Source organism: Athene cunicularia, assembly GCF_003259725.1.
Source record: "Athene cunicularia isolate RWA chromosome 6 unlocalized genomic scaffold, athCun1 chr6_part1, whole genome shotgun sequence".
Taxonomy (NCBI): domain Eukaryota; kingdom Metazoa; phylum Chordata; class Aves; order Strigiformes; family Strigidae; genus Athene; species Athene cunicularia.
Genome location: NW_020799105.1, coordinates 25,595,820 through 25,615,663, shown reverse-complemented (window position 1 = coordinate 25,615,663; position 19,844 = coordinate 25,595,820).

The following is a 19,844-nucleotide window of genomic DNA, read 5'->3' as shown; positions in this document are numbered from 1 at the left end:
TTTTTTTTTTTTTTTTTTTTTTTAAATTTCATATACATAATTTTCCTTTTGCATTTAATAGAAAATTGATTGCAAAAGGAAAAGGAAAAAAACCCAAAACCAACCAAACACAAAAACCCAACAAAACCCACCAGAACAAAACCAAAGTGTGATTCAGTGCAGTCTAGTTACTTATAATTCCCAGACTGTAGATTTGAGGGGGGAAATTCCCCAATATAGATTGATTTGACCAGGAATGAAGCGTGCATGTTGGCCCAGACTCACCTGCATAACAACACCCTCCCACTCAGCCCGCAGCTGATGTCAAAAATTTAATTGCATGCTTTTCCTCAGTTTTTTTTTTTTTTTTTTAATTATCAGTAACAATACAGCCCTGTGCGAGTGGTCACTCTGTGCCCCCCTGCCCTGCAGGGTGCTATCCCCCACTGCCAGAGAAGAGAGACTTTTGGGGACAGGCATTCGATTCAACCAGGACCAAGCGCTTCCTCACAGAGGGATTGCTGGTTTGCCTCAATAATTAATAGTTCAATATTAATTGTACAAAAGTGTACAATTCACTCTTCTTTTGTTGCAAGGGCTCATTGCAATCCTATTAAGATCTTTTTAGTTTTCTAAAGGCAAGGAGGTAAAATATAAGCTTAAGTAGTTGAGTTGACATAATTCAATCATTTATACCTCAAATGGCTCTTTGGGAAGGGAAAATGCAACTGTGGCATTTTTGTCAGAATATTGTTTGGAAAAATTGGCTTCCGTATTAACCAAGACCAAGGTTGACTAACACCAGTAATACAACAACTATGGTGATAAACTAACATGCATTGATGGGAGACTGACAAAAATATAAATTAGCAATTCATATAGTCAGTATAAGGCATCTAGCGGTGGAGAAAAGTTTGGGAAAGTAAACCAGACAAGAGTATGGCATCAAAGGCGGGTGGGAGAGTGGTTCTTTGGAAATGTTCTGATGTTTTTTTTTCAACATCATCTTCCTAGCACATAGTGTTAATTCGAATTTTGCCGAAATAAAGCCAGGACTTTCTGTAATGATCTCAGTGTAGATATGAAATTTAAGGAGAAGAATGAATATTGTGTCATGACTAAACTCAATTTAATGTAGCAATCCTATTTTTATTTGGGGAAAAAAAAATTCAATTAAAAGTAGTTTTGATCAGTATTTTTTGGTCCAGCCTGCTGGTGGCATGCCAGTATGAATTTACATTTCTTTCCTCCGTTTTCCCTTTTGTAAATCATCCAACTCCATACCAAACTTCAGCACCCACGGTTATTTTTCTGCCCAGTGATTCTGAGATTTGTGCACTGGATGAGAAAAAATGAACTGATGGAAATCTTGTATTGCTTAACAAACACGAGCGCCTTTCAGATTACAGAAGCCAAGATCTCAAGACTTAAAAAAACATCCTTTTGTTTGCGATGGCATCTCTCCAACACATAACAAGATCTCTTGCCTACATCCGTAATTATTTCTCCTTCTGGACTAGTGCGGCAGATGGGTGTATTAAATATCAGCATAAAGCTTGCTTCATATCACCAAGATTGTGATGCTTATTAGAGAAGATTAAAATTCGGGATGGCAATAATGGATATTGTTCCTCGTTTGCTGTGTGTGCCTAACTGGAGATTTGAGGTCTGGTTTGCAGATGGGTCTGGTGCTCATCTGGATGCAGAATTAGCCAACGGGCCGCAGAGGTGACGCGGACAAACCCGTGGCACCCCTGTAAGAGGGTCAGGCAGAGGCTGTGGAAGGTGTTACGGTTGCGGACGTTCAGGTTGCACGATAATAGGGGCATCCCAGAAAAATTGCTCTGTTCGGAGAGCTAGTCCCTGAACTAACAACCATCACTGCTGGAAAGGCGAAGAGCTCAGAAGCAGAGTTACAGGGTAGGAGCAAGCTGCCCTGTGGGCGAACGGGGAGGACTGGGCAAGGCTGGGGGGGCACACGGCATCTGTGTCACCTGCGGGTTTTCTCCATGCGCCACAACTCCCGAATCCCCACTCAAGCCCAGTTCATTATACAGCCCCCAGCAGCTGTGGGAAAGCCTCATTTGTTCATAGAAAATGCATTTTTAAAAAAAAAAAAAAAAGAAACATTTTGCAGACGACAGCCAAACCCAAACCACCTAGTTAGTACATAGCTATTAAGCATGAGGGTCTCTGGATGATCAAGGTCTAAACGTCTGCAATAAATAATTTGAGTAGCTTTACTTTTTATGTTTCGCCTCCCCGTTACTAATTGCAAGCTTCCCATTAGCTGTAATTACAGCCCCTGAACATTCAGCAGTCATACAATATTTATCAATCTAGCTGCAATGACCCCTAGATGTTTTTCCTGAGATGTAGCTAATTCCATGCAGTACTGGAACCAAATAATGTGCCTTTTCCGTACAGGGCGTATGCGAGGAAATGTTAAAAGGCGCAGAAGTGAGTAACCGACCCATAAACACGTTTATAAAATTCTTCAAAATCTTCATGCTAAAGCCAGCAAGCGTGCTGCGCGCCACGCAATGCCCTCTCAGAGCTCCTCCCTTCCTCGTCATGGCAGTGGGCTCTCTCAGACACAAACAGGGCAATATTTAGCCCAATTTGCCCTTTGCCTCATCGCCTGCAAGCATTAATTAACTCTAACCCCGCTCCCATCCTGCTGCACCTCTCCGGGCAGTTTGTGGCGCAGGTGGGGAGCCCATGGAGTCGCAGCTCTCCCACCCAGAGCAGCGCTACCCGCGGGCATCGGTATTTGGAATGAAACGAATATGACAGCGATGACAATAACTGCCACGATGATGAGGGTGATAAACAGAGCACTTAATGGGAGCTCCTGTGTGACTCCTGACCAGAGCACCTCATTAAGCAGCGCTTGTGCTTGGAGCCAAAGCTCCTTCTTCACTAAACAGCCATTAGCACATGGTGCCCCGAGAGATGGCAGGTGAAACTCGCTCCTTTACACCCCGCAGTCCAGCGGGAAATGAGAGAATATGCTCTAGATTATCCTACTTTTTTCATCCTCTGTATGTTCCCCTACAGATGCTCCTCGTGTTTCTCATAGCCAGGACACGGGATCACCCTGCTGAAGCAGGAGGGAGAACGTGCAAGTGAAGCGCACAGACCCATCTCATGCAACTTCTGCCCCACCTGAAGGCACCTAAACTCACCGAGTACCTCCCTGTTTAGCAAGACCCCCAGCTCATTTTCTCACAAAAGGCTCAAGGGAATGAAGATTCCCAATAAAAATATTCCAGAGAAGAAGAAATGCCTACCAGACACCTTAAAGGATTATTCCAGAAATATTAATAAGCGCTGTAAAAGATTCCTCTGTTTGTTTTTTTTTACACTTAAAAGCGTACATCACAGCTATGAGTCTTAATAGCTTTTATGAAAATGTTCTTATAGCTAGCAGTCGATTTTTAGCGGTAGGTACTGCATAAAAAAAGCTAACATTTATGATGTACACAAAGATTATTTTGCATAAAAGCTGGTCACTTCATTTTATTTCATCTACTACAATTTATCTTTTTTGTTCTTCCATAGCCTTTTCTCTAACCTACTGAAGAGCTTCATATTTCACTGACTGAAATTACTGCCATCTTATCTTTAAATCAGTTGGCTTAATTCATTATGTTCCATTATGGAGCAAGATAGTGGTGCTAATCATATTTTCCAGTCTAAAGATAAATATATTTCAGTCTAAAGATAAATATATTTACCCCAAGAAACAAAGGCATGTAGAAAGCACGTGTGCAAGCTGCCGGGTTTGAAGTTGGGAGATGGAAAAAAAAAAAAAAAACAAACCAAAGACTACTGGAATCACAGGAAAATCTCCACAAAAGAGCTTTTGAGCTAAGTCTTGACCCAAAGGATGCTACAGAAGTAGGAGATAAGACACTACTTCTTTTTTGATTCTTCAAGAAAAATAAGACTTTTGTGTTCTCTATAATAATCTTCAATCAATCATTCAATCATTTATCGGCAGTCCTGGCTAACCGGAGAGGTCCCAGTTGGCTGGAAGTTAGTACATGTGACACCCAACTACAGCGAGGGCCAGAGGAAGGACCCCGGGAACTCCAGAGCTGTCGGCCTGACCTCGGTGCTGGGGAAGGTTGTGGAGCGGGTGGCCTTGAACTCACACGGCACGTACAGGACAACCGGGTGATCAGGCCCCGTCGGGATGGGTTTATGGAAGGCAGGTCCTGCTTGACCTGATCTTCTACAAGGTGACCTGCTTAGTGGGTGAGGGAAAGGCTGTGGATGTGGTTTACCTGGCCTTTGGTAAAGTCTTTGACACCATTTCTCTCCTCCTGGAGAAACTGGTTGCCCGTGGCTTGGACAGTGTACTCTGCTTGGCAAAAAAATGGCTGATGGCCAGGCCCAAAGAGTGGTGGTGAATGGAGTGAAATCCAGTTGGCGACCGGACACGAGCGGTGTCCCCAGGGCTCAGTACTGGGACCAGTTCTGTTTAACGTCTTTATCAAAGGGATCGAGGTCCCCTCAGTCAGTTTGCAGGTGACACTGAGTTGAGGGGAAGTGCTGATCTGCTCGAGGGTAGAGAGGCTCTACGGGAGGATCTGGACAGGCTGGAAGGACAACTGTGTGAGGTTCAACAAGGCTCAGTGCTGGGTCCTGCCCTTGGGGAACAAACCCCCTGAAACATCACAGCCTGGGGAAAGAGCAGCTGGAAAACTGCTCAGAGGAAAAGGACCTGGAGTGTTGGTTGACAGCCGGCGGTGTGCCCAGGGGGCCAAGGAGGGCAACGGCATCCTGGCTGGTGTCAGCACTGGCATGGCCAGCAGGGACAGGGAAGGGATCTGAGCCCTGGGCTCGGCACTGGGGAGGCCGCCCCTCGGTGAGGGGGTTCAGTGTTGGGCCCCTCACCCCAAAAAGGCCATTGAATGACTCGAGCGTGGCCAGAGAAGGGCAACGGAGCTGGGGCAGGGTCTGGAGCACAGGTCTGCTGGGGAGCGGCTGGGGGAACTGGGGGGGTTCAGTCTGGAGAAGAGGAGGCTGAGGGGAGACCTCCTGGCCCTCGGCAACTCCCTGCCAGGAGGGGGCAGAGAGGGGGGGGTCACTCTTCTCCCAAGTAACAAGCGATAGGATGAGAGGAAACAGCCTCAAGTTGCACCAGGGGAGGTTTAGATGTTAAATATTGTTATATATATAAAATATTGTTATATATTTGTTAAATATTTCTTCACCAGGCTGCCCAGGGCTGAGTCACCATTCCTGAGGGTATTACGACGTGGTGCCTGGGGACGTGGTTTAGTGGTAGTCTTGGGTTAATGGTTCGACTTGATGTTCTTAGTCTTTTCCAACCTAAATGATTCTATGGTTCTATGATTCTGTAAAGACACGTTTCTACCAGAAATGCCTGATGCTGCGACCAATTTCTCACCCTGACTGCAAGCAGCGCTAGCAGCAGGGCTCTATGACACCCCCATTCACAGCTGCAGAGGTCACACGGGATCTCCAGGATTTACACAAATTCTTAGTTTGGTTGCTAGCGAAGCCTGTATTTTGCTTAAATGAAAACGTTTTAAGGCCACAGAAGGAGTTTCAAAGTTCAAGATCAAATGATTCTGAAGAGCTACAGGAAAGATTCAACAGACCATGTTCAGAGCGAGTTACATTAATTTAAAAGCAATTCATGTCAGGTTATTATGTGCTACAAATTCATCAACATTTAGTGCATTCCTACTATGGTTAGGTCATGAAATAAACCCAACTTGCGGGTTTGGTAGATCAGACACTTCAAACCTGATTCCCTCCCTGCTACCCAGAAGGAAACTCATCCAAGGCATCAAGCAGACACTTTTCTCCCTGGGAAGGCATTTGGTTATGGGTTTTAGAGCTGAATTTAAGGCAGGAGACAAAGTGCTCATACTGGAGCATGTACACAGGGGCCCTTCTGCCTTGAGTGCGAGCTTTTGCTTACTGCTAGTCTGTCTTTATGGTTTCCGGCCCTTTGGTGGGAACTTAGATGTGTTTTTTTACCTTTGCGGCCAAAGTCGGTCCAATCCTCCATAGGAATAACGTGCTCCCAGGTGAAAACTTGCATTTCTCCAGTGACCACGCAGCCAGAGCTGGAAGGGAAGGTAAATAACATCATTCCATTTTCTAGCAATGATAGCTTGCAAATATATGCATGAGTCGTGTCTTATGGTGGTGACCTCTGTCTGTAGAGTCAGCCTAGGTGATTAGGTAGTAGACTGATGGTAAAGGAGGGCATTATAGTAAGGGAGAAATCCTATAGTAATTAAGATAACAGGATTTAAGTGTTTAATGAGGACATTCTTCTTAGCTGTTGCTTCCTAAACACCGGGTACCATGCAACCCGCGCAAGCCGGCACCTGCAGGTGGACACCCAGGTGTATAACAACCGGCTTCGGGAAAGACACCCTTCTCAGATTCCCCCTTCTAGCTATCTAAGACAAGTTGCTGCATTTTTAAAAAATATATTGTACTGATCTTACACCCACAGAGATCAAAGTTTCTTCCACCTTCAAAGCATGAAGCTTACTCTATTACAATATTCAAATCAGGTGAGGAAACATACTTGTTTGATGTAGCTGCTATTACCTCCTGGATTTTGTTTGCCTAAGGAAGTCAGATATGTATCTTAAGAAACCCCTATAAAAATTGTCTCTGGTATAGAGTCTGACAGCCAAGTGGATATGGTTCATAAACATTTGTGATATATTAATCAAACCAAGACAATCTTCCCTCCAAACATGCAGGTAATCGTATAAACAATTCTGTCAGCATTGACATCAAAATATATGATTTAGCTGTTATTAACGGGTGTGAATTGCCGTGTTTAAGCTGATTGTTGAGCGCACAGAAAATACGGGAAGTGGTTTAGCTGGATGTGCCAACTGTACGTGTGCATAGACGTGGCTGGCAGACAAGGGCAGATTGAAGATTGCATCCCAGATAAAAACGCAATCCTGTCGGATCAGTGCCATTTGTATAAGTAAGAATAACGCTGCCAAAGAGATATCAGGAAGAAAACCCATTAAGCATTATTGAAAGTCAGGATGTCCCCTCTAGCTAGGAAAAGTTATTAGTCTGACAAATGTCAAGTGCTAATCTAGAACTAATGGGATTTAATTTTATGAATTGTTTTCATAAATATTCTAAAATGTCTTCAGAGAGACATATTATATACTTTCATATCTTTTGAATTCATAAAAATACTTTAGCATGGAATATCAGCAATTCATTACTATAATTCTATTTATATAGGGAAATGATATTTTACTTGTTTGTGTGTCAAACCGCAGTGTCTAGAGCTCTGAGCTTGCCACAGCCCCGCTCAGACACCGCAGCCCGTGGGAGATGAGGGAAGCGAGGCACCGAAACGCTGAGGCACAGAGCCTCCCCACCTCGGATAACCACATCAAACGCCGCTCTTCTGCCTCTGCTGTGAGATAGCACTTAGGACGGTCGTTTCAGCAGATGCGTGGCCTTTTATTCTCTTCTTCAGGGGAGCCGGGGGGGGTTGGGTTTCCCACGCTCCTCACGCAACCCGCCGTTGCTCCACAAGAGAGTTCTCTCTGTTCCCTTTCCCTCCCCGCCCATCAGGAAAATAACATTAGAAGGTGAGCTTGGAAAGATCGGAGAGGTGCTTCAGGAGGCACAGGAAGGGAAAGCAAGAGACTGGGACGCCTTTATTTATTTGATCTGTTCTGTTCCTGAGATCGTTATTGAGGGACAGTAAGAAGCTGTTTCTCTGCCACCCCCAGGATGCGAGGAAGGAGCCTGATCCAACCTGGGAAGGGGCAGAGGGGAACCACCCTGGGTCCCTGCTGTCCCCGTGGCTTCTTACAGAGGTGAATCCAAAAAATCTGTGCCCAGTGGTTTCTGAGTAAATTATTTCTCATTTTTCCACCATCTTTACTGCACACAGCGTGTAGTCCTCAAACCCACGGTGAAAGAGAGGGTTTGCATCTTCCACTTTCAGGAGGTTAGAGGCAGCAGCCAACGTGTCCAGCTACGAAACCACAACGTCTAGTGTTCAAGCACCAAGACCCTGCTTGTCTCTTTTTAGTTCAGATGAAATCATATGGCTGCTGCTGCAAGAGCAACTCCTCGTCTAACGCAGATTTCCCGTTAAAACTCTTCTTTAGATGACTTTGGAGAGATATATCCAACCCTTCCTTACACACTCCAAGTTACCGCTAAGGCTCTAATAAAGATAGTATAAGTAGTAAATCGGCTGGCTCTCTTTTCTTATTTTCCTACTAGTTCTAATTATACTTTAAGGTTTTTCACCCAAGCTCTGTGTCCCCACCCGCCCAGGGGCACTGGCAGCTTGTGCTGCTGAGCACAATGCTGATGGCCCCTCTTGCCTGGTGTCACCCTTCCCTAATTTCATCCTTTCAATAATACCTGTTGATCTTTTTCAAAGCTCCTGAGTATAGAAAACATTTCTGCCCGTGGAAAGCGTTTGACGGTGATTTATCTCCTGGGGGAGGGATATGGAATGTGTGTATCATATAATAACGTTTCTCAATCGGTTCGTGCATCCTTATGAAAGAGACTTTAGGTATTTTCTAACGCAGCGAGGGATTTCAGCATAAATCAGGTTGTACCCACCTGAATTCATTCAACATGACGTGGAGCGTCACCTAAGTACCGAATTCTGACTCTTCACCCCCCTGCAGGCTGCAGCGCGATGACGTTCTGGCAGAATGGCACCTGTCATCAGCACGGGCACGTCGTCCACAGACTCATTCCCCAGCAGTGTTTGTGCTCCCTTCTACGCCTGTCATAGAAAAAAATAAACCCCAAACCATTGTACTCATGGCAGCTTGTGTTTTGTAAAGGGAAGAGAACTTTATTTTATAACTACATCAACTGCAAAGTCAGTTCTGCTTCCTGCCTATGTTGCATTTAGTCGTGAAGTCATTTTACACGCGGAGAGGGACGGAACAAATATCATTATTATTAGCACAGACAGATTCTTCCATTTTGCTCTACCTCGCTATATAAGAACAACCACACTCCTGACAACATAAAAGATTAAACGCCAAAACTTTAAAAAGCTACTATAAGAAAAGAAAAAAAAAAAAAAAAAAAAAAAAAGAGCAACTAACTTCTTTAACAACTAAAATTTTCTCTAAGATTTGATCACGAGGAAACATCGCGGCTACGCAGAAGCTTTCTCAGGTCCTTATGGACAATCACACAAATACAAAGAGATATTTTCTGAACTGTTTTGCCTGTGCCCAGGGTGAGCCCTGAGTCGGCAGGGCTTGAATTCTTTCTCCTTGATATTTTTCTGAAGGCTCTCCTGATGATGTGGGTACAAAATACTTTTTGAGAGACGAAACTAGAAATAATTCCCCTACCTGGAGGAGAAACAACAAACATGCTATTGGGGCTCGAAAGCTGAAATCCCACAGGTTATCCTTCCAGCTCCTAAAGGTTTGTCCTCTCTGGGGGATGTGTTTCCCCATGAGAACTCAATGTCTTAAATTGCTTTAAAATCAAACTCAACAGCGGTGTGCCAGATTAGTACTTTCGTTAATTGTAATTTAAAGTTTTGACCCTTCAGCCCTAAAGTTATATTCCTCTACCTACACCACCTCCATGGTTCAACATTAACATACTGACAAGTCCGTAAACAGAAGGGCTCAACGTTTCATTTTTATTACAACTAGCTTATTTTCCGGGTGAAAATACCAACGCCTCCTGAACGTGGAGCAGTTATCTACGTACCATGGGAAAGATTGCCACCAGTCCTCAAAATTACCCCAAGAACCCAAAATATCTTCTGTCTTCAGCTGAACACACAGAGCGAGGGAGGCGTCAGGAAGGGACGGGCTTGGCAGCTTGAACCTCCTGTCTGGTTTGGGCTCCTTCACATTCAGAGTTTAACTGCCGGTGTGAAAGTTGAGAAGCACACAGTGAGAGTAGAGGTGGATCACATTTCCCCAGGGTGGTTATTGCCTTTGTTTCACTGTTTTCCGCTGCCATATCTCAAAGAAGAGATGAAAAAATAAGCCTCAGCCAATGAGGGCAATTTTTAGTCTTAAATTCCCAGAGAAGTGACGCTGAAGAGTGGTTTTACCTGGGGAGCTATTGGAGCTGCCCTCCCCTCTCCTTCCTCCTCTGCCAAATACAGTTTAACCAATACAGAACTTTCCTGATGGAAACTTTGATTTTGGATGAATCATCATCCCTCCCTAAAAGTCCAGGCCAACAGCCCCGGGTTACACCAACATTTCTGGGTCAGCGTTTAAGCATCACTCCAGCTCCACCTGAGTCGCCACCTCCAAGCGGAAGCGCGCGCGGTGGAGTGTTTCCATAAATCTCCTTTTACATAAAAACTGTTTACTCCAAAAGCGTTAACTTTATAGAGACCGAAGCGGTAGAGTACTCCTGCTGCTGGAGATATTACTTCTGTCTATCACAGCGGAAACCTGTCCAACGGAATTTCTTATCTGTCATCCAGATGCAAGCTGAAGCTCATCCGGGATGCGCCAGTTATCTGTCTCGGAGTAACAGGGCGAGTGCCACATTGGGAAGTGATTTGTATAGATCGCTGGGTTTTAATGATAAGTGTAAAGTGCTTCACCTCTTCAGGAATGTCACGGAAGAAATCGGGAGCTTAACACGATCTCCTTGGAAAGCAATTTGTACCGCAATTACAAAACACCGGTATCTGTGTCCCAGGGAGCCACTGGGTTTCAGAGGTTTAATTTACAATCTACTGGAGGTGGGGCATGAGAACAGTTAAACAGTTAGCTTTATAGCCAGCAAATTATCCTATCTCCGATAAAAGCTCAAAGATTGCCTCCAAGTTAGTGGGCCTGGACACGAAAAGAGTCAAATCAGTATCTTCATTTATTTTGAGAGGACAGCTGGAATAACCACAGCACTTTAAACCCCAGTTTTACCTTTAAATAAAAGAAATAGCATCACTGTAAACCTATATTCGAAATTATCTTAAAAAAATAGAATAATTTTAGAGTATTTTATTTAAATAAGCAAACTGTTTTTCCTTATTGCTGTTTTATATTACCTGGCATAATCATCTTGACCATAGTCTTTAAAAATAATTATAAATCCTAAGAAAGGAGGAAAATATGCCTATTGCAGCACAAGTTATGACAGCAGAAGGATTCACTTTAGGCATACAGGAGATATTTTGTCTCATTTCTCGGGGAAAGTTATTTTTTGGCTCATCCCTCCGAGTTGGAAAAATAATCTTTTTCAAAAATAAAATTAAAAATAAAAGTCAAGCAACATGGGTTATTTCAGACTGAGGGGGGAAGACGTGTGGAATTCAAGGGCTCTGCAGAGAGCCTGGGTTGTGTCCCCCGTGGGAGTGCAGCAGTGGCACCTCAGTGTTCTCTCCTGTCAGCCAAGCACTGAAAACCCAAAATGAGGCAAACCTGACAAATCCTGGATTCCCTCGCGCTTGAGAAGTCTCTGCTGGGAGCCATCACGATCAAGCAGCACAGAAAGTGAACCTGACCACAGAAGAAAAAGCTGTATCAGATATTATTCCCTATGTCCAGATGTACTTTTTCCCCTCTTTTTAGAGCTTGCGTGACCACGAGCATGAAGGAAAAAAAATTGCAAAAAGCAGAGGGAACATTTTTGGGGCAGAGTGGCCTCGGACCTTCCTTCCCCCACACATCCCTTGGCACAGCCCGGCAGCACGGGAACGTCACCCGCGGGATTTGATAGCACCGACTGCCGACTTTCCAACAGGATTATTTCCTTTCTGACCACCAGCGTGCCTGCGTGGCAGGCGCTTTGAAACACGGGCACGGTTTTTAAATTATCTGAGCGTTTTATTTACTGGAGTACTCTTTGTGCGTTCGTGTTTGGCTGATATTTTTATTCAGAATGGCCTTTAAGAACAGCCCTGGGCAGACAACGGAGGCACCGAAATGTCTGGACACAGTGTGGTCTTCACAGAATCACTGAACAGCCCGGGAGGGAAGGCGCCTCCAATGATCCCCTGGTCCAACCTTTCATGGGAGATGGAGCTCAGATAAGATGATCTATTATTGTCTAGTTGCATCTTGGACTTAAATCTTATCAAATTTAACGCTGTCTGTTTTTAGAAGGGGCAGGAGAGTGCCAGAATTAATGATTGTGTCCCTTAATAATTGGAACAGTTGAAATACTAATAAACGATATGGGAATTTTACACACACCTCATCATCACGGACTTACGAAAGATGCAACACTCTGGATGTTGAAGGTCTGAGCCTCCAAGTGCTCAAGTACAAGTGTACTTCAATCCTGAAAAAAAGGTTAGAGACACTTTTATTAAAAACAGAACTACATAAAATTGATTTGAGGAGTGAGGAGTTCAGGGCTTCCTTTGCTGAAATATATTCCCTTCTTGATATATATATATCAAAAAAAAAAAAAGACTTATGATAGGTAACACACAGCTAGCATTATTACAAAGTGGCCAGAGGGAAGGGAATTGCCCGTCTTGTTTGTATTATCTTGAGATGATGCAGCATCACTCCCTCACGCCCCAGTCATTGTGGGGTCGTCCCCAAACGCTACGAATAAATAGCTGTGGATTTTACTGTTTGCTGCCCTCCTCATAAATAGACGTAGAGGAAATGCGCCAACGGAAGGCTATCTCCATGCAGATATTTAGATACAGATAATGAATCAGCTTCCACTGTGTTGTATCATCTCCCTTCCAGGTGATGGAAGATGTTGCTCATTTAATCCCTGAGTCAGGCAATCTTTGCTGAGAAAGTCGGTTTTTGCACGTGGGATTTCTAAGAATAGATTATTTAAGTCAATTTGGACGTGAGGAACGAATCTAGGCTATAGTGTCTATTAATAATATCAAAACCCCCCGTTAACCTCAGGAGCGTAGTTATAGGCTTGATCCTAAATTACAAGCAGGATCAAGTTCCACTATGAAAGTAATTGCACTTAATATTTGAGACGAACGGTGAGTTGTACATTCTGCGGACTGCTCGACAAAACCCACCCAAATAATGCAGTGTGAAATAATTAGGGATATGCCATGTAATTGCTGCATTAAATTCCTAAAGTGACTCTGACATTACTTGAAGCTCAGTAAGAAAACTCATAAAAGTCTCAGTGAGGTTATTTTTCCTGTGTTGTCAGCACATTCCTAGTTAATGACTTTTAGAGTAGGTCAACTGAAAAGTGGTTGGTTTTGTTTTTTGTTTTTTTTTTTCATACTTATATGTTACTATCAAGCTTTTATTTCCTTTTGTCAGCTGTTATTTCTAAACTGCAGGAGCTGTCATGATTTTTGATATATTTATTGTTAAAAATGATTATTTTTTACTCACAATGAAGCTGATTTTCAAAAGTTATTCTCTTTTACAGCTGCACTGTCCTATCTTATATGTCCAACAAATAGCAAAGGCAAGCTGGTTTCTAATTACAGAAACTGTACCTATTGTTGTTTGTCTTGCTGACTTATTAAATGTACTTTTTGTCTTCAATGCACAAACCTGAAAACATGCTTTTGCGTGAGCCGCCTTTCCAGGGAAATGACTGGTATCCCTGAGTTGTTCCAAAAGAAGGATTGCTCCCACTGGATCCTTTAGTCAGGATCCTAAATGTGGGTAATGGAACCAGTTACATTGACTAAATGCAACTGGCATTGGGTAAGGAAAAAAAAAATAAAACAGATTTGTGTCTAAGTCACTGTAGCAGTGTTCTAAGAAAAAAAAAAAAAAAATCATCCTGCCCACAGTCTAAAGCAAAGCTCTTTGACTGCCTCAGACCCAATAACCCGTCTCTTACTTGAGGACCAGGCAAGGCCTCTGTTGGGTTCCCCCATCACCAGCTGCAACACTACCCCGAGTGGGGTCAGAGACGATGGGCAAAGCACCGGGAGTGAGGTCAGCGGGTGACACACGGACACACACAAAAAGCTTAATTATCAGGAATACGGCTCAAAAGAGAGAGCGGGTGGCACTGATCCCTTCCAACGTGCTGGGTAAAAATTAATGCTGTCACTTGGGTGACTTTTTTTTTTTTTTTTTTTTTTTTTTTTTTTTTTTTTTTTTTTTTTTTTTTTTTTTAAATTTAAACAAGAGAATTATCTGACAGCAAACACCACAGCCCAGCACCACCAGCTCTCCTGGTCCTGCCGATGGCAATATCAACACCCTAAGCTCTGGTTCTATAAGATCCTAAACCCGCCATCACTAAAGCTGCTCTAACACACAGTCGTTACAGCAGCTGCAAGAACAAATGGCCAAAAGAAGCTGCAAACTGCCCCAGAAAGCGAGTAATCCATTCACGGCCACGCTTCCCGTCAGGAAACTTGAACAAAACTGAAATGAACTCTCAATGAAATTTTAATAGTTATGTATTTTCTGCATATAAGTGATGGCAGAATTTGGATGGCTGTCTATGCTTTTAAAAGCAAAGCTTTGAATAATGCATGGAAGGTAGGAATTAAATAGTTGTCTTCTCTAGGAGGAGACGGAGTTGCCCTCTCGTATCCCTTTAGTTTCCTAGTCATTAGATTTGTAACCAGCTCCTCACTAGTTCATGAATATTAGAAGAATGTGACAGTGATATACATTGTAATTGAAAGAATATTAATTAAGGTTCATCTCATATTCTATGGCTCTCTAATATCATCTGAAAAAGAGTCATTATACAAAGCTAGAAAGTCATGCTTTATTCAGGACAGTGTTATCTTTTTAAGCAGATGTGAAGTTATTAATTTAAAACAGTAAAACAGTTCAAACCCGGTATTCTTCATTGTTTCAGATATTAAGAAAAGCTGTTACTCACTTAAGCAGTCGAGATTTTACTTGATTAATTCTCTTTTCAGCGAACAGGAGCTGTGGGTTCTCCGCGATTATAACTTTCCTCCCAACAAATCAATGCAGGGAGCAGGACACGTCCGTTACAACTCGAACAGCGGCCGGACGAAGGGGTGATAAGCACCCAGGCAGCCCCTTTCCTTCAGCATTTCTTACACTCCGCATTACAATGTATCAGCTCTCTCGCGCCGGCCCCGACGCACACTTACTGCAAATGAACGCCACTGGAAAAGCTGCATAATTTATTCCTTCTGATTCTCCTTGTTCATAAATGCCTCTTTAAGTACTCCAGGGACCGTGCACTCAAACAATTTAGCGAGTTCTGTCTCACATTATTTTCCAGACCTGTAGCGATACACTTATTAAGATTTCCCCTTCAACAGTTCTATGACCTTACGGAAGCTAATCCTAAAGCTTTGGGAGCCACTAATTTTAAACGCCGTTAATAGCAAATGCTGTCATTTCACAAGAAACTGATGCTCCGGTCTACTCTTCGAGATGTGATACAGACAAAAGAGATTTGGACGTTTTCAGCGGTGAGGTAGTCAAGTTATCCGTGGAAAACTGATAATGAGTCGTGGTTCTTAGTCTATCTGTCACATACTTTAAAATAATTGATATAAGGATGGTCTAATGAAAATATTGGTCTCTATTATTTGCTAGAAATTCAGCTGGACACAGAGTTTTCTGCGGCAGAGACAGCTTCAAACTGCAGCACTCATCCCAGTTCATACCTTTAAGAAAAATTGGAAAAGATAGGATTAAATTTAGAACTTTGGAGAGCGCAGAGTTAGGAGGCAGAGTGAAAGTATTCAATACAAAACAAAAAGTAATTTTTTTTCCTCTTGTCTGTTTTATCACTCTAGGTCGACAAAACACCAGTTTCCTGAAGATAAATTCATGATAAATTTGAACAGATTAAAACCACGGAGAAATGCTCTTTTTTCTCTAATTTCCTGAAGTATTCCTAGTGCATGGCATTCATCCCAGCGGAAAGGTGATATATCCGTTCCATAATTTCCTCTAAAGCACAGATATTATGTAAAGGTTTTAAGACAAAATAAATCTAAAAAGCCTAAAATCATTCTGACAAACAGTAATGTTCCGAGAACCAAAATGGTCAAGCGTAAAGGCAAGAGAAGGTTTCTACATATTGTAGGTAGAGAGTAGAGCAGAAGATTCTAGGAAATACAGGAAAACAGGCCCTTCTTTTCCGGGAAAATGAATGGAACCGTGATGTAATCTACTCATATCCTACACATCCTTGATTCAGTTTCCGATGCAGGTGGAACATGAGTAAAATGCATCGTATCATACGGGCATGTGAAAAAGTTTTCCTAAGACAGCTTTGAAAAAGTTTTCTATTAACTGTATTTTCTCCAGATCAGCTTTTCAAATGAGGACAAATCACTTCACTGGGCAAATTCTCCCAGTTCTGAGGGACTGGTTGATCCTTGAGATACAAAGGGGACACAAGTCAAACACACAGACTTTTTTTGGTTTATTTTTCTATTGAAAGGTGGTACATTTAAAAAACAAACACACATTTTTGCAGCTAATGCACCGTCTGCTACTTACATATCCCCTGGATCTCACAGGCCAACACCTACAAGTAATGTCTATTTAAAAACTGCCCAAGTTTTGACAAAACTTCAGAAATATTGTCGCAACTTCTAGCGCTTCTACTACCTCTATACTCTGATTTGATATTAAATAGTATAGGATTTTGTTGAAAATGCATTCTTTCAAAACCCTTATTCTAGGCTTAGGATCATGTCGATCTATTCTTAAAATTCTGCATATAACATTTAATTAGCAGCAGAAACTTATTTGTTGAATAGGAAACCTTCCACTGAACTATAACAATGAATGCATTCTCATACACAGGCTGCAAAATTCGCTTCAGTGCCAATTCTGGTTACATTATTGGAATGATCATGAATCAACGACCTACGAACTGAATAAATAAGTCTGGGCTTGCCAGCCTGTGAATAAATAACGCAGTCTGCAATGCCATCATCATCATCATCACCATCCCAGTTTAACGCAGTCTATTAAGTGCTGTCAGGGCTGAAAGATCATGGAAACACTGAGATGCTGAAATCTTTTGATTTATTTCTCTGTTCTACTCTAAGTTGTTCCAAACCCCTCTTACATTTGTAGTGAGATGTCTGACACCCTACACCTTCTTTTACCAGACTCCAGGCACGGCTTTCCTTACGGATTTCTGTCTGGTTTTACTTTGCTCCTTCTGCAAATCACTGGGGCTTCGGATTAACCTGAACAATCAGGTGAAGATGGAACAATTGGGAAATAACGTGAAGTACTACTAACTAATGTGTTGTGTGTGCCCATATACCCGTATCTACCTCCACAATTAAGATGAGGCCAGGACACGGTGGGACAACACACCCCCAGTCCCACAAGGCAGACACTGCCAGGTCCCACTACTTTTCTAAGTCTCCAGTAGAAAATGGGACGCCAAAACCTTCCTGGATGAGCCCGTGGAAGTTTGCTGGTGGCAAACCCGTGCCCGTTTGCAAGGATGGGTTCAAGATAGTGCAGAGCAAGACCCTGCTGACCAAGCATCAAGCTAAACCAGCACAGTTGACGGTAGTTTTGGAACCTGCCCACCAGCCAAGCCACAGCCAGACTCAAACCAGACGTGCCTTTCGTTTCCTCCGGCGTATTGGCTGTGTTACAGCTTTATTAACTCCTGTCCCTTCCCTAGTTATCCTCTCAGTAAAGTTCTCCTCAGATTAAACCACGAAGGAGCCCGTCTGTCCCAGGACTCATCCACCTGCACAAGAAAGTGAATGTTGCAAACCCACCAATCTTCACTCTATTCCCAGTTTCGCTGCAATTCCCAGCCACATGGAAAAAAAGGCAATCAGGCAGACAATTTCACTGCAACCAGTCCCCAATTCTTTTAATTTCTGCTCCATTTCTGAACAGTAATTCAACCTGCTTCACTTCCTTGCTTACCTGCAAATGTTTGCTTTCCAAATAGTTTTATTGCTTGCACGAAAAAGGGTCAAAATACTGAATCACTGTTCAAAAATAATAGTCTCTTAGATAGCTTTAAAGTAATTCTTTTAATTAAAGTGGAGAAACTGGGGAAGTGTCTTAAAAACCCGTCAGGATTCTTATATGATACTACATAGATATAATTACTACCTACTTTAACATGCCCTGAAAGTAATGATCAAGTCTTAAATGACTGAAGTTAAAGTTCAATTAAATCTGATTAAGGGAAAGCTGAAAACTGGCCAACTTATTAAAATCTGTATAATTTGACAGTACACGGTATCTAAACGTGTTGAATGGAGTCAGAGCTGATGTTAATAATAATGTTGTTTCATTTGAGAACTGACAGACTCTGATCTCCCCAATAACAAGAAAGAGGAAAGCAAAGGCGCTCCCAGAGGTGGACAAAAGCCCCAGTCACGAGCTGGGGAAAAGGGAGAGCGCAGGGCCTCAACAGGATGGGAATACTTTCAATTCTAATATTATTTAAACTCTATACTGTATTATTTTTCCTGCAGACTCCATTGAACAAAAGCAGTTTAGAGACAGCAAGAGATGGACGCTGCAACTTTCTCTTCTGGACTCGATGATCTTAAAGGTCTTTTCCAACCGAAAATACTTTCATGATTCTCTTGCCACTGTCAAGAAAACCTTAAGGGGCATCTCTTCTTTTAAAACGTCCAGACTCATGTTGTCAATCAAATATTGATGGAATGTACCTTCATAATGATTGAAATCTCCTAAACCAAAGCCCCAGACGTAGCCTTTAAGCTCTGTTTTTCCAACGTGAACATGGGTGGTAGCACAACGTTTAAGGTGCCTGGTTTAGGTGCTTTAGACAGAGTTTGCTGGAAGCTCGCTACAAAGAGCAAGAGCTGCTAAACAAATCTCCAATGGGGTTTTAGAGGGATGAACAGGTTTTGAAGAAAACTTCATCATCAGTAAACCCAGGAATTTTCTCCAGTTTTCTCACTGCCTCCAAAGTCAGTGAAATAAAACCTGTAACGCTCAATGACAGGACTGCTTGCAGCACCCTGTGCAAAAAGGGGGAGAAGGCAGGAACCAGCATCCCTCCAAGGAAGGGGAGGAGATGCTTGGGCCAAGACAGGAGGGGAGGGAAGACACACGAGAAAGAACCAGGTTTTCTGTTCATGTGTGAGGTGGGAGACAAGCGGCTTCGGACAGAGCGACGTGCCAACCTCCCCAGACCATCAGGGCAGGCTGGCAGGTACCTACACACACGATGGGAAAAGGTGCTATTACATGAATGACTTTAAAAATTAAATTAGCTGAATTCTATATCCAGGTGCCAAACAGTGCTCTGGGCAATTTGGCGAGATACCGTAAAATAAAATTGGTGCCAAACGTACATAATGATAACAGCAATCTTAATAAAAAAAAAAAAAATCTATTTACTTCTGCTCTTTGCTTTGTCTGGAGGATGTGTACTGACTTTGTAGAATCACTGCAGCAAGTTGTAAATGATGTATGAAATGAAAAAACCCTGTTCAGCCACTGCAGAGAGAAATTGCAGACCGGGTTTTTCAGTCACTTTTGAACTGTGCTATTTGCTGTAATCTCGAGCACAACCGTATTAAAAAAGGTTTTGCTCTTGCATGCGCGCCGAACTTGCGTGTGCACACACACGCCCCGGGAAAACCGCTTAGTGGGGACATAGCAAATACAGCAGCACTCTAGGATAAGTTTCAACACTTTGAAGAATTCTGATTATTTTTTTTTAAGGGAATTTTTGCTCCGATTGAAATGATAAGTAACTTGCCTGCCTTCTGGTGTTTATGTGAGAATTTTATAGCAATTTGACCGAACTGACCACTGTGAGTTATACTACACATCTGTTTGCATCATAACTCCTCGCCTTAAGCCAACAGGCATCTTCTCATGCCGCACCCCCGTCCGAAAGAGAAGTAAAACGACAGCCGTGACGGCGGGTGCCTTATGAATCCTGAGGATTTTCACTTTTTTTTTTTTTTTTTTTTTTTT